General features: G+C 34.1%; 1 protein-coding gene across 2 annotated transcripts in view; it reads right to left on the minus strand.

The window, feature by feature from the left end:
- The window catches only part of LOC149073505 (homeotic protein ultrabithorax-like), a 183,836-nt gene that overhangs the window by 152,148 nt on the left and 18,210 nt on the right, over window positions 1-13,478 (minus strand). The window lies entirely within an intron of this gene.

Below are 13,478 nucleotides of genomic sequence, written 5' to 3' on the forward strand. Positions count from 1 at the left end.
AACAATTATACCACTTTATTTTCTCACTTTATTTGGTATTTTAGAAAGTACACACACATCTTTTAGTATCATCTCAGTAGAAGTTCGGCAACATAAATATAATACTTTTTTTTTTTATCTAGAAAGAGTTGATACCATGTCGGTGTCATTTTTTGAAAGCTGCTGAAATTTTACGTGTTCAAAGATTTATGAAATCGTAACAAATTGAGGGAATCGGAATTAAAATTCTCAAGGAAACAACTTATACATTTGTTAAGCAAGATTTTACTTCTTTGTAGATAACTGTAAAATAAAATTTAAAAAACTGCATTTTAATTTTAATGTTATAAATAATCAACCATTTTAGCTTATTAAAAAAAACACTCTAATCAATTTAATTGCTGTGTTGAAGTATTCGAATGAAATTATTCTACAGCACCAATTTCATTTTTTTGAAAAACTTTTTTTTTCAATACATTTTTAGGGAGGTGAATCATAGAGGGATAAATTTGATTGAATTACATAATCCTAAAATTCATAATTTCAAGTTCATGGAAAACCAGGGAATGAAATTAAATTTCTGAATGTCTCGTAGGCTCGATCACGAAGCAGTTCTGCGTCACCCGAAAAATGTCATGACCACGGAGATGAGAATAACAGTTTTTGCCCTATTACATAGATACCCGGGATGATAATCATAGCCCTATTACATATAATAGGGCTATGACCACCGGGATGGGAATCACAGCCCTATTACTACGTTCAATATAATTTTATCTTTAAATATCTCACGGCACGCTATTTGAAAATCGCTGATATAACAATTGTTACAAGCAAAAAAAAAATAATAATAACTCGTTTTATCATTACCTATGACTGTTCTCAGGGCCCGTTTCCGACAAAAATTGAGCAAACACGAATTTTTGAAGTTATAAAGTATGTGAGAAAATATTAGGCATAAATACATTCACACAATTAGATTCTGAAATATCCTATAGCACATTTGCTTATTTTAATATCTCCGTCCGTCTTCAGTTTTACAAAAACCACTCAATTCAATAAAATGAGAAAGTGAATATGTTGAATAATTTTTGTTTCCTAAAAACTTACGGGCCCTGGGCATGTGCCCCGTTTGCCCATGCCAGAAAAAGTAGCAGACTTTTCTTCAACAATCGAAGACAAACCAAAGAAAAGGTAGAAGATTCGATTCTCAAAGAAATGAGAATTAATTATAAATTATTAATATTTTTCCATGTAATATTTATAGTTTAATTTATCAACTGTTAATTAGATCCTTATTCCTATTACTTTCTACAGATGATTGGTTTTTCCATTGTTCGACTTTCTTTGATATGAACGGTGGAAGACAAATACTTATTGAAACATGAGATTAGAAAATAATTTACACGAAAAGTTTGGCTCAGGTATGTATGGATTCGACATTTTTCGATTTGTATAATAAAACAAAAATACCTTATCTGAATTATTTCACGATTTTTCTCATCGCATTTGCTGAAAAAATTACATCGGCAAATACACCTCAAAATAGAATCAGAATTTTAATTTTAATCATCGAAACTAATTTTGAATTTGGCACAATAAATTATATTAATTTTTAAACTTCATTGAATTTGGGTAGAGATAGATAGCTTTTTCTCATCCCAAGATATCAAGGAAACAATTATTTTCCGGATATTATGCTGAGGTGAACTCGGAAAGAAAAGTCATCACGTCTCCACCGGGACACGAACCCACGCCCTCTTGCTTACCCGGTACGCAAGAGGGCCTGTTGCCTTCATTGAATTTGATTCAATGAGGCTGATGCCACACGAGCGTGTCGTCCCGGACGGGGATTTTTGCGCACGTCTTGGGGGGGGGGGATGAAGAAAAGGCTGGCGCAGCCACACGGTACGGACGGGAAAAAGTGCGCAGCAATGCCCCGGACGGGAGGTTTCTGTCCCGTGCTCCTCCATATCGGAACAGTTTTTTTGCGCGATGAGGGATATTGTCAATGCATGAGGTGGTCACGCGAGCGCTCAAAACACGGAGGATCGTAGATATTTTGGCGAGTCATCTCAGATGTGGCGAGTCATTTTGATTTTTTTTTACTTTGAAATTAGATAATTTATTGTTGATTTTTTTTTCGCCGCTGAATGATTACGTCCCTGCTCGTCTTTTTTTCTTCTTCTAAGTACTTATATAAGCTGTAAAAAAAATATCACATCACTGCCCAAAACCACAAAACAAAAAGAAAAAAAGCCCAGCCTGTGTAAGGGACGGACGCAAAAATTTTTGCTCCCCAATGCTAAGCCTAATTTAGCTAACTACGGCGCGTACTCAGTCGGAGCCCTAAACAAAACACAATCTAAAAGTAACTGAACTAAAGTAAAAAAGTAACTGACTAAAGCATTCGCTCTGTAAAAATGTCTAAAACCCAAATTCAGGTGCTTTCTTCATGACATCATGATGGACCAACAAAACTGGATATGGAGCGAACTCATCCGACTCTCCGAGGATGTACAAGCAGATGTCACCGATCTTGCTGACGCTACCAGAAAATTGCTGAAATTCTCGCGCAATTCTTACCCATGCTGATGACGAGAAGTCTGAAATAAAACTGATATGACCTGTCACTCTGACCAATCAGAAACGACTTCAGGTGTGACACTGTTTTGTATAATTATGAGTTGGTGATTTAAAGGAATTTTTGTGGGTGCGCGACAAGAGAGAGAGCGCGGTAGCACTGGGCCCAGGGCTTTATCAGGCCCGCACTCATTAACCTCACCAATTCCCCTAAATTATTTATTGCATAGGTTTTAAACTTTCATTAGTTCCGGAATTTTACGACCTTGTTTCTGATGTTCTTTGCCCGGATTCGAACCCATGAACCTTGACGGTAACCTTCAAAGTAGATGACGAGCATCTTACCACCGCGCCACTTGAGCCTTTTTTTTTTTAACTGGGATCACATTCGCCCTTCCCCATTGTGGGTCTAGAATATTCTAGGGGGTGGGGGGGGGGGAGCATGTATCAAAATCAAGTAAAAAGCGAGCCATGGCAGGTGATTGAGGTGGTCATAGAGGAAAGCCGTCAGAAAATTACCATTTGAACCATTTAACGAAATAGTATTTGGTTGTGTTTTTCGTTGGTATAGAAACTGGTTGTTTTCCGCCTTGAAAAACGGCCCATGCATGAGGCCGTTTTTCAGGTTGGTTTTTTTTCCACTTCCTGCATGTTGAGGACTGACAGAGCCTTTTTGAGCCCGATGGTTTGAAGTCAAACCCATTGTAATTCTTTTTTACACTCTAAATTACTAGGGTTGGAGAAAAATTCTGGCCTGTTGGCTCGGCCGCAGGATGTTGGTGCGAAATTACACTCATCCCGTCAGACAAGGCCGGAATTAGAGGGGTCGAGGGGGGCTGGACAACTGCTGCGGGTGGGAAAATTTAGAGGGCGGCAAATTTTAAGCGGAAATGAAGAATACCATTATAAAATTATCGAATTCTAAATTGGTGGGGTGAATGAATGAACGTCAAGAACTTTGCCCGGATGGACTTATCCCGTTGTCGAGATCTCTTCCAGCCCAGCTTCATGTCAACGCTTCATTTTGAGCAAATTGAAGGAAGTAGCAAAATAACGCATATATCTAGTTACGGCCCCGCCTTCAGGTCTATCTGATCCTCACGTATACGAGAAAAGCAAAAAAAAAAGTACTGAGAAAACTGCATGTATATCACGAAACCCCTGTAGGTTTACACGAGTGAAATCGCATAATATATTCATGTGATTTAAGAAACCATTGTATTTATTTATTTTTGTTTATTTATTTATTTTTCGGATGAAAACTTATTGGATTTCCAATTTTAATTTAACGAACTTGTTCTACGAGAAATAGAATATTTATAACCGTTTAAACTGATATGATTTAAAAATAGCTGGACATTCTTCATTCAACACGTTAATGATTAAATTTCAAAGGAATGTTACAGTTCTCCTCTCAGACCATGAGCTACATGGACCCCCTCCTTCACAACTCTATTGTAAATTTGTTGCGTTTTAAAAAAAAATATGTATCGTAAACATTTCACAGCTTGAAATATTATTATTTCCAAAAACACTGCTCGTATTTTTTCCGGGTTACAACAGTTTTTAAGACAGTGCCATCTTCACGCGTGGTTGGGAACACGGGCACGGCTTCGAGTGCAGAGGTAATGAAAATGAGATTTGATTGAAATTAATAACAAAAAAATAATAAGTTTAAGCAACAAAAATCGAAAACAAACATTCATAATCAGCTAGTAGGGGCCTCAAAAAAAATCATTTTATCCGTAGGTCCCATGCTGAAATACATTTACAACAGCTGTGTCCTTACAATGGCGCGTAATTCGAAAAATCGCTGATTCAGATATAGCGTTGGTCGCCAACACATCCACATCATTTCCACACTTCTCTAAGGAGGTTACCACAGTTAAGATTTAGTTGAAACAGATTCCTACGCGAAAAACCACGCTCGTATGGCGACTCCTCAAAACTTTTTGTGCGTAGCGAGAATTCTCCCCGTCCGTGGATTGGACAATTGCGCTCGTGTGGCATCGGCCTAACAATTTTAAATAACGGGTATTGTTAAAGGAAAAACGTCCGAAAACATTCCAGTATGTATCTCATCAATGAGTTAAAACCCTCGTATATACAATTTTTGAAAAGCTCTTGATCAATTCAGTGAGATTCTGAAAAAAAATTGATTTGAAATAAATGAATGCATTACGTTTTTTGATATTTGATCAATAAACTATATGATTCATTAAAAATTGATTTATTCACAAAAATCTTGAAAAATTATTTTTCCGCCAGAAAAGTTTTGATTATTGAAAACAATAAAATTAATGATTCAGTTACAGACTAAAAACCATATTTCATTTAATCGATACCACCAAATAATTTCATAGCTTGTAGAATAAAATTATTATTAAACTGCTTAAGATCAACTCCCAACATATTGAGCTTATCTTTTTCTTAGTCTTGGTTGTAGATATTCGCTATCATCGAACTCATCATATACAGTAGTCTATAGGACGAATCGATACATGAGACGGCCATTTAAACAATTTAGCATTTAAACAAGAGTCATTAAACAACACAGGTACAAAAAGTTATATTACACTTAATAAATTTCAAGTAATACCAAGCCGCATTATGAATAATTAGTGTTTTTACCTAATGCGCGAGAGTTTTATATAAATCTCATAAACATACGGTTATTATGCATAACGACTGATTTATCAAACGGTGTAAAAGAATAGATCTTATAAACATGGACAATCGCAGCCCAGCAAATTACAATAAGTGAAATAATACACACACACATACACACACACACACACAGGGTGCATAGTAAACAAGGGGTATAGCATTTTACTGGCGAACAGTTCCTACAGGAATACTTCCAGTTAAAAAAGTTTCCAAATAACGTGTAGTAGGCTATTCAGATATGTCATTCATGTTTCAAGGAGCTGTATAGTTATTAAAATTAAATAAAAAATTTATAATCCCCTTGTACCCCAAAACCCAACTACAACGTTGTTTCCCTGCCTTTCCTGATGAAAACAAAAACAATTCCATGTCCTTAAGTGCAATATTCACTGAAATATTCGAATTCGGAAAATGGAGAAAATTGCGGAACAAACTGAATTAAATGCGGGAAAAACGGTTTACGCGCAATTAATGCTGTTTTTCCCCAACTTTCCTCCGTTTTTCGAATTCAAATATCTCAGTTAATATTAAACATGGAACTCTCTTTTTTTTTTTGCATCCGGAGAGACACGGCAACAACTTTCTAACTTTCTAATTAGGTTTTGGGGCACACGGGGGCTGCATAAACGGTTAATTTTTTATTGAATAACTATACAACTCCTTGAAACATAAATGACATATCTGAGTGGGCCTACTACACGTTATTTGGAAACCTTTTCTAACTGGAGGTATATCTCTAGGATCAACGGTCCGCCTATAAAATGTCATACCCCTGTTTACTATGCACCATGTGTGTATGTGCGCGCGCGCGTGTGTGTGTTACACTGCATGTGATATTAAGAAATTAAAATAGGAATAATTGAGAAGGAATTCACAGTTTATATACTGCTTAGCATGATTTATTTTTTATCATGGTAATTTGACCAACTGCAAGAAGCCAAATTAGGGTGGTTGGTTGGAAGTCCCGTTTTTAAACATCCAAAATATTGTCAACCAATGATGTCCGTGCTATATAAGCATCTGATAACTCTTGGCCAAGACCCGGAAATGTTGAAACAGTCGTTTGGAATTTGCTTTAAATTTTAAATCCGTGTATGTGTAATTATAGGATCCATAGAAAATGCGAAAAAAAATCAAAGCTGAGTTGTAGCTGATATACCGAATCATGGTTTTGTAGTTTCCGTTTTCGTCGGGAAAAATACAGGTAATTACCAGTAATAGCTAAGAACATTTGTCTAGTATCTTCAGAATTACCAATTTGTTGCTAAAATTGCCTAAAAATCATCGAATGACGGGAAATTAGGGGCTACAGCGAATCTGCAGTGAATTAAAATGTGTTTCACTAAAACACATTTAACATGACAAATATGCGAGATATATTTATATTATTATGTAAATTATAATCATCATAACACAATAAGGTTTACAAAACGGTGGAAAGTGGGACATTTTTAGAAAACTCGGGATGACCAAAAATTCAGACATTATATTCACTACAGGAATAATAGAACCTGGTAAAAAAAAAAAGATGAAAATGGAAACCGTGAGAAAATAGCAACGCTAGTTATTTTAGGACACTTTGGTAAAATATGGAGAACCGGAACCAAAAACTATGCATCTCCTACCTGGAATAAAATCATGCCACACGGCTCAAGCATACACTTATACATAGAAGATGGGCACAGTGGGTTATTCATAAAATTCCTTTCAAAATCTCTTAACCCAAAAACTCCAAATCACCCATTGTCAAGTAATAATTCCACGTAAAGTTTAAACTAAAAACGATTTCAAGAGCAAATGAATATCAAAGCTTTATAAAATATTTTATAACCCTCAATGTAAATTGCAGGAGCTATATTTACGAATTCCAGAAATCAATTAATTTTTTTTTTGTCTAACCTCAACATTACGGTAATTAAAAAAGATATTTTTCGGTATTTATATTTTCCATTACATGCTGCGTTAATGTACGGTGTGTAATGAAGACATGGGAGGGATAAAAAAGCAGACTACATAACGCATACTTGAACCATATCCTCATTTTTAAATAAAAATCGTCCGTTTCTAAGTCCTGAGCTGCGGTCGAACTAGAAAGGTGCGTGTGTTGAGGGTCGAGATGGAAGGGGCGCAAAAGAATATTGATTCATTCTTACGGTGAGGATGGCAATGGAGGAGAGAGAGAGACGCCATCAGAAGAGCTAGGGCAAAAGTGGAGGCCATACCGTTGATTTCCAGTGCATCCTGGCATGCAGGAAATTTCTCCTGGAAGCCTTACAGGAAGACGGGAACTGTTTTCCAGAAGTTTCTTCAGGCGTGTCAAACGGCCGCTAGTGGCATGGCAAACGGCCCGTGCTTGTGGAATGGCCGTCAGCAGTGATTTCTAACGACCCGGAGTTATAAACGCGACCGCAAGCGACAGGGCTACATATTAAATGGCTCTCAAACTGGCCGTCATGCAAGCGTGTAATGTAAAACGTCGACATCGGAAATTGCGGACTACCTGCCACGCGTGCTAAAACACCCACCCTGTGTATATACTGTACATGCACAACACACACATGCACAAGCATAACTGAAAATTCAAAATTAAACACGGTGGAGACTGCCATTCCGGTTTTCGCATTGCTTTAATAAGTCAAAATTCTATTTTCGAACTGCCGGTTTTCACAAACAACTGCATTTTTACTTGAAATTATATTCAAAAACAAGTATTAAAAAAGATTATATACGTTTTGCGATCAAAAGTACGGCATTAAATAAGTGGCAACGTGCAATAAAATAAACGTTCAAAAAACAAAAGCTATTAAAGCGAGATTTAAAACTGAAATGCATTAATTATGTCCAATGGTAGTGATTTTTTGAAATACGCCTACTGTAGGTGAATAATAAGATAGAGTGCATTATCTTCAATTTTTAAAACTCTAAGGCTGGGATTACACTATAAAAGTTTTAGAAACGTTCATTTATAAAACTTAAGTAATGCAACCGATAAGCGAATCAGTTATTTTCCAGCGAATGTAATCGATGCGCTTATTGGTTGAATTTTTAAAGTTTGATAAAAGTCCTATTATAAAACTTGAAAAATGCAGCCAATAAGGTCAACGGTTGCATTTTCTAGAATGTAACCAATAACCTTATTGGTTAGATTTTTCAAGTTTTATAACATGGATTTTATCAAACTTTTATAGTGTAATGCCGGCCTTAGGCTGGGATTACACTATAAAAGTTTTGTAAAAGTGCTTTTATAAAACTTGAAAAATGTAACCAATAAGCACACCTGTTACATTCGAGCAAACTTAACTCATCCGCCTATTGGTTGCATTTTTCAAGTTTTACAAACGAACGTTTATCATACGGTTTATAGTGTAAGGCTGGGATTACACTATAAAAGTTTTCTAAAAATTCTTTTATAAAATTTGAAAAATTCAACCTATAAGATTATCGGTTGCATTTGCTCGAATGTAACCTATGAGCTTTATTGGTTGGAGTTTTATAAAAGGGATTTTATCAAACTTTTATAGTGTAATGCCGGCCTAAAACATAGTTTCAAAAGGTTTTCGTTCAATCACCACCTTCTTAAAAAAAATGACTTCTCATCGCCCCCTAAATCAAACCAGCCCATAGGATCCCATACTGAACCCATAGCTGCTACCGCCCCTCCCCCTAGACCAGAGGTCTTCAACCTTTTTCCTAGTCGCGAGCACTGCCTGTACCCATCATCAAAATAAGAGCACCTTTATGGCAAGTTTGACATACCAATGCATGAAATGAGGATGATTTTAATCCTTCAATACAATTTGTACAAGGTGTTTACTTGGGACGTTGATCAAGTGCTCACGAGCACGAAATCTGACACTATCATCGAGCACTATAGGTGCTTCAGGGAGCACGGTGGTGCTCGCGACAACGGGTTGAAAACTCCTGCCCTAGACCATTAAAAGGAGGGTGATATTACTCAGCGTGGAAACACTGCTCTAAAGGAAAAATTTTAAATAGCCTTACATTAACTTACGCTAACAACGAACGAACTATTGAACGAATTACTATTTTAAACACAGTGAAAACTCGATACAACGATACTCTGTGGACCTAAAATATTGTTGTAGGTCGATATCGTGATTCCAAACAAGTTTGAAATAATATCGTTGTAGAGCAGTGGTTCTCCCGTTTTTTTTTTTGGTCACCCGTGGCTCCCTTGCCCACATCATGGTTTATCTGTGGCTACCTAGAATAGTTTGGTAGATATTAAAAAAAGTAAACATAAAAGAACCATTTCAAAGCATAAATAGGTGCACTTATTAATATCTCCAGCTCGCCGCGACGCCAATGACAAAAATGTTGGGTACGTCCCTAGGAGCAGTGACACACACTATGAGAAACACTGTTGTAGCGAGATTTATCGTTATATCGTGTACCGTTGTAGCGAGGTATGATTATATCAAAATTTCAATAGCGAAATACTGTATATGTAGTCCTATACAAATGCAGAATAGCCCTACATGTTTTGTAAATTTTTAAACTTTATTCAAGTCTCACCATTTTCTTTCTAACGAGTAAAATTTCACTAAAAATTGCTTTTTCACAAAGGCCTATTAGTAAAATCAAATCAACACCAAATAAGCTAACCAACACCATACAGCTTCAACTAGGCTGATAAGGAAATCTGTGTATCTGAGGTGAAATATTAAGAATTAGGCATATGTGTATATAATATGCGCATTTTTCACTCACTTGATTAGTACTAAAATTTTTTAGTATTTTGCCCTATTTTATACACTTGAGTTTAATTCTATTGGTTGAACTGGTTATAATTTAATTCTATCTTTTGATTCTATCTGGAATGAATTATGTACGTTTTTCATAAAAGCGGGAAAATAATGTCAAGATATATTTTTTTAGTACCCCAGCTTATATGATTAATATTGCTAGATAAATCGATTCTCACTCGGCTATCAACCAGACACAAAATTTAAATTTTAGAATTTTCATTATTTCGAACTGCATAATGAGTCATTTTTGGCAAGCAATTTATAGTAATATTGAAAGAAAGAATTCTAAACAGATTTTCAGATTTCCAGCACTAATATTTAAATTAAACAAAATGATAATAGTTTATATAATCAGTTAAATATTAGTTAGTTTATATATTAATTATAATAAATCATTTCACATATAAAACTTTTCAAAAACCGATTTTTTTTTCAATAGTTCACCATATAAATTTTTTTAGAAAATGTATTAGCTAAACCCCATGATGGAAAGCAATTAGCGATAACAAAAAATCATACACATTATTAAAAAATTTACACTCCAAAAATATATAGCTTAAATGGAATTAATTTTTTTTGCAATGTTAGGAATTTAATTAAAAAAATTGTAAATTCATGATATTCAAATTAGCAGAAAATTCATTATTTAAAATACAAATGTGTGTGGTAAGAGGATCATTGATCAATAATCGGTGACGGTGATGAATATAAAAAAAAAACTAAACAGATTTTTGGAATTCAAGCACTATCACTTTTAGGTTAACTGTAATGAAAAATATATTAAAAATTAATTTTTCATTTTACAGTCGAAAATTTTAATTTTTTTTTCTCAAGAATTTAAATAGTTCTCAAGAATTAAGTAACAGCATTTACCAATGTTGTTTCAAAAATTTTTTATTGGAATTATTAATGTTGCACTGTAATCAAAAAACTAAAAAAAAATTAGGAATTCACGGAATGCAAAATACTTGCAGGCCGGGACAAGTAATCAGCAAAAAGAAATATATTTTCTAATTTCAAGATTTCACGAACTATTTTTTAAGTTAATCGAAATTGAATTAATTAAAATTTTAATTTGAAAATTCATTTGTTAGAATTCTACAAGTTTGATGAACGTTTATCGTGATGAAGGGACTCGACGAAGTAGCAAAAATAAAGGTAAAACGTTAAAATAAAGTTTCAGAATTGACTCACTACTATTTTGAAATTATGTATTTGATATTAAAATATATATAAATTTAAAATTATGTATTTTTTCCTATAAAATGAATTATTTAGAACACGTGGTGAAAGATTAACTGACAAGCACAGAAAAGCAGTCCTAATAATATAAGAAAAAATATTTTTTTTAAATTTACTCAATATTTTCAGTTCACAATCGATTAATAAATAAATGAAAATTATTCTTTCATTTCACATCTAAAAATTTCAATAATTTAGACTTTCAACATCAAAGTAAGAAATCTGAAAAAGAAATAGAATAAATAAATATTTTCAAGAATTTTGTAGTCCCTGTTTTATTCCAGTAGCCTACTTTGGGCCCAGAATGCATTGGCCCGCCCTTTAATTAGGCCTATCAATCAACAATATTTAAAAATACTTTTTATTGTAATTATAGTGTTGTAAAAAAAAATAATTGTTTTTCTGTTTGTTTACGACCAAAAATTTTAGTAAAGGAATCGCAATATTCAGAGGTTTCCAACGTAAAAGCTCTCGCGGAACCCTTGATGACTATAAGTAGGATGACTATATGACACGTATTTTATGACATCCCCGTTTTTTCCGTCCCAATTGTTTTATGAAATGTTCCGTTTTTTTAACTATATACTCACAAAACTTCTTAATCTTTGCTAAAATCACGGAAGAAGATAATTTTCATTTTGTAAGTTTCAATATGATAATTATGTAAAATTTATGCCGTTTCTTCGGTTACACATCCCAAAAAAAACACTTTTCCACTACGTATAACGTACAGATAAAGTGGAAAAACAACAAAGATTTTTCTTCTCGCCAGATCTAAGGGTTCCAACATTTTTAAGGGAACCTCATGCGCGAGCACTGGAAAGGTCTCCAGTTGGAAACCTACGTACGTAGATTCTCGAAAAATCTCAAATGAAACAGAAACGTGATGAAGAACAAAAAAATAAGAGAAAAGAACAAACATTTGGATTGAGCTGCACGCGATATTTATTAACCAGGAAGTTGGACAATGCGTTTGCTTATTCTTTTATATGTATTAGAAGCAATAAATAGGAAAAGTTTAAGCACACACACACACAAAACATATAGAGAAAGGAATTGCAGAAAAGAATAAGCCTCATCGTCGGTTAGTTCTCAGATAGGCGGTTCAGCAGATTAAACACGCCATCAAGTGTTTTTATAAAGACTTACGAGCAGATACATAATTATAGTGTGGAAAGGATGGCAAAGCGCACGACCCTTATGCTCTGTTTTTATTCACACAGCCAATAGCCATCGAGAAATTATTAAAAAATAAATATATACATGGATAAACTGATAAAGTAACGCGATAAAATATAAACGATCCGATACGAATGAAAATAAATAAATTGATATTTTTATCACACACACACAGATTATTTTAGCTGAAATTTATTCGTTTCTAACAGAAATATTATTCACTTGGGAGAAGTTATTGGTTTTATATGAGGGACATGTGTTTCGTTTTATGTAATATGTAACACATATATCAAGTGATTTAATTCGTATAAATATATGTACTCTCGGAAGAGTAGTAGAAAATGATTTGAGAGCGATGATTTCAAGTGTGTATTCGAAGATACGTGTTAGTGTAAGCGGGTGACTCAAAAAATAATGAAACTAACTTATCATCTAATTTCGTTTGATTTATGTGAAATTGTGAAATGAAAATTTTAGATCTTTAAAAACCAATCGATTTTTCCCTTTTACATGTATGGAGATATTTAGGGTGATTCGCGAAAAGTTGTCACATTATTGATACTTCAATTTTCAATTAGTTTTGGGTGTGTAATTCATATCGGTCTAGATGTTCGATATTTCTGTATCAAGTTTGAATATATATATGTAATTAGCTTATATTAAAAACTTCTGTGAATGCAGATATATTGTTTTTTCTAGAAAATATTAATTTCTAAAATTTTCTTCTCGAGTGACAACCTACCCGATATAAAGGGCCAGTTGTCGCGTGTTGAGCACAAGTTGAGCATGAGATAAGGCTGTCACATGAAATTAGATAGGTAAGCACTCGTTATTTAGGGTACGTAAAGCTATGATTCAAATTTAAAAAAAAACTCAAAAGAGCTTCAAAAATTACCTTATACCAGTTTAGAGAGTTAAAATGCACTGTGTCACAATATAAAAAAAATCTAAATTTTTATGTGGTATTGTTGTCCTCTAACTTATAATTAGAAATTTGTTGCCCTGTATTTCCTGAGACCAACAGAAAAAATTTCTATGTTTCTAAGCGCAATATTCGCT

The sequence above is a fragment of the Pholcus phalangioides genome, unplaced genomic scaffold (assembly GCF_987345545.1).
Source record: "Pholcus phalangioides strain wild (caught in Gottingen) unplaced genomic scaffold, Ppha-v1.0 ptg000017l_1, whole genome shotgun sequence".
Taxonomy (NCBI): Eukaryota; Metazoa; Arthropoda; class Arachnida; order Araneae; family Pholcidae; genus Pholcus; species Pholcus phalangioides.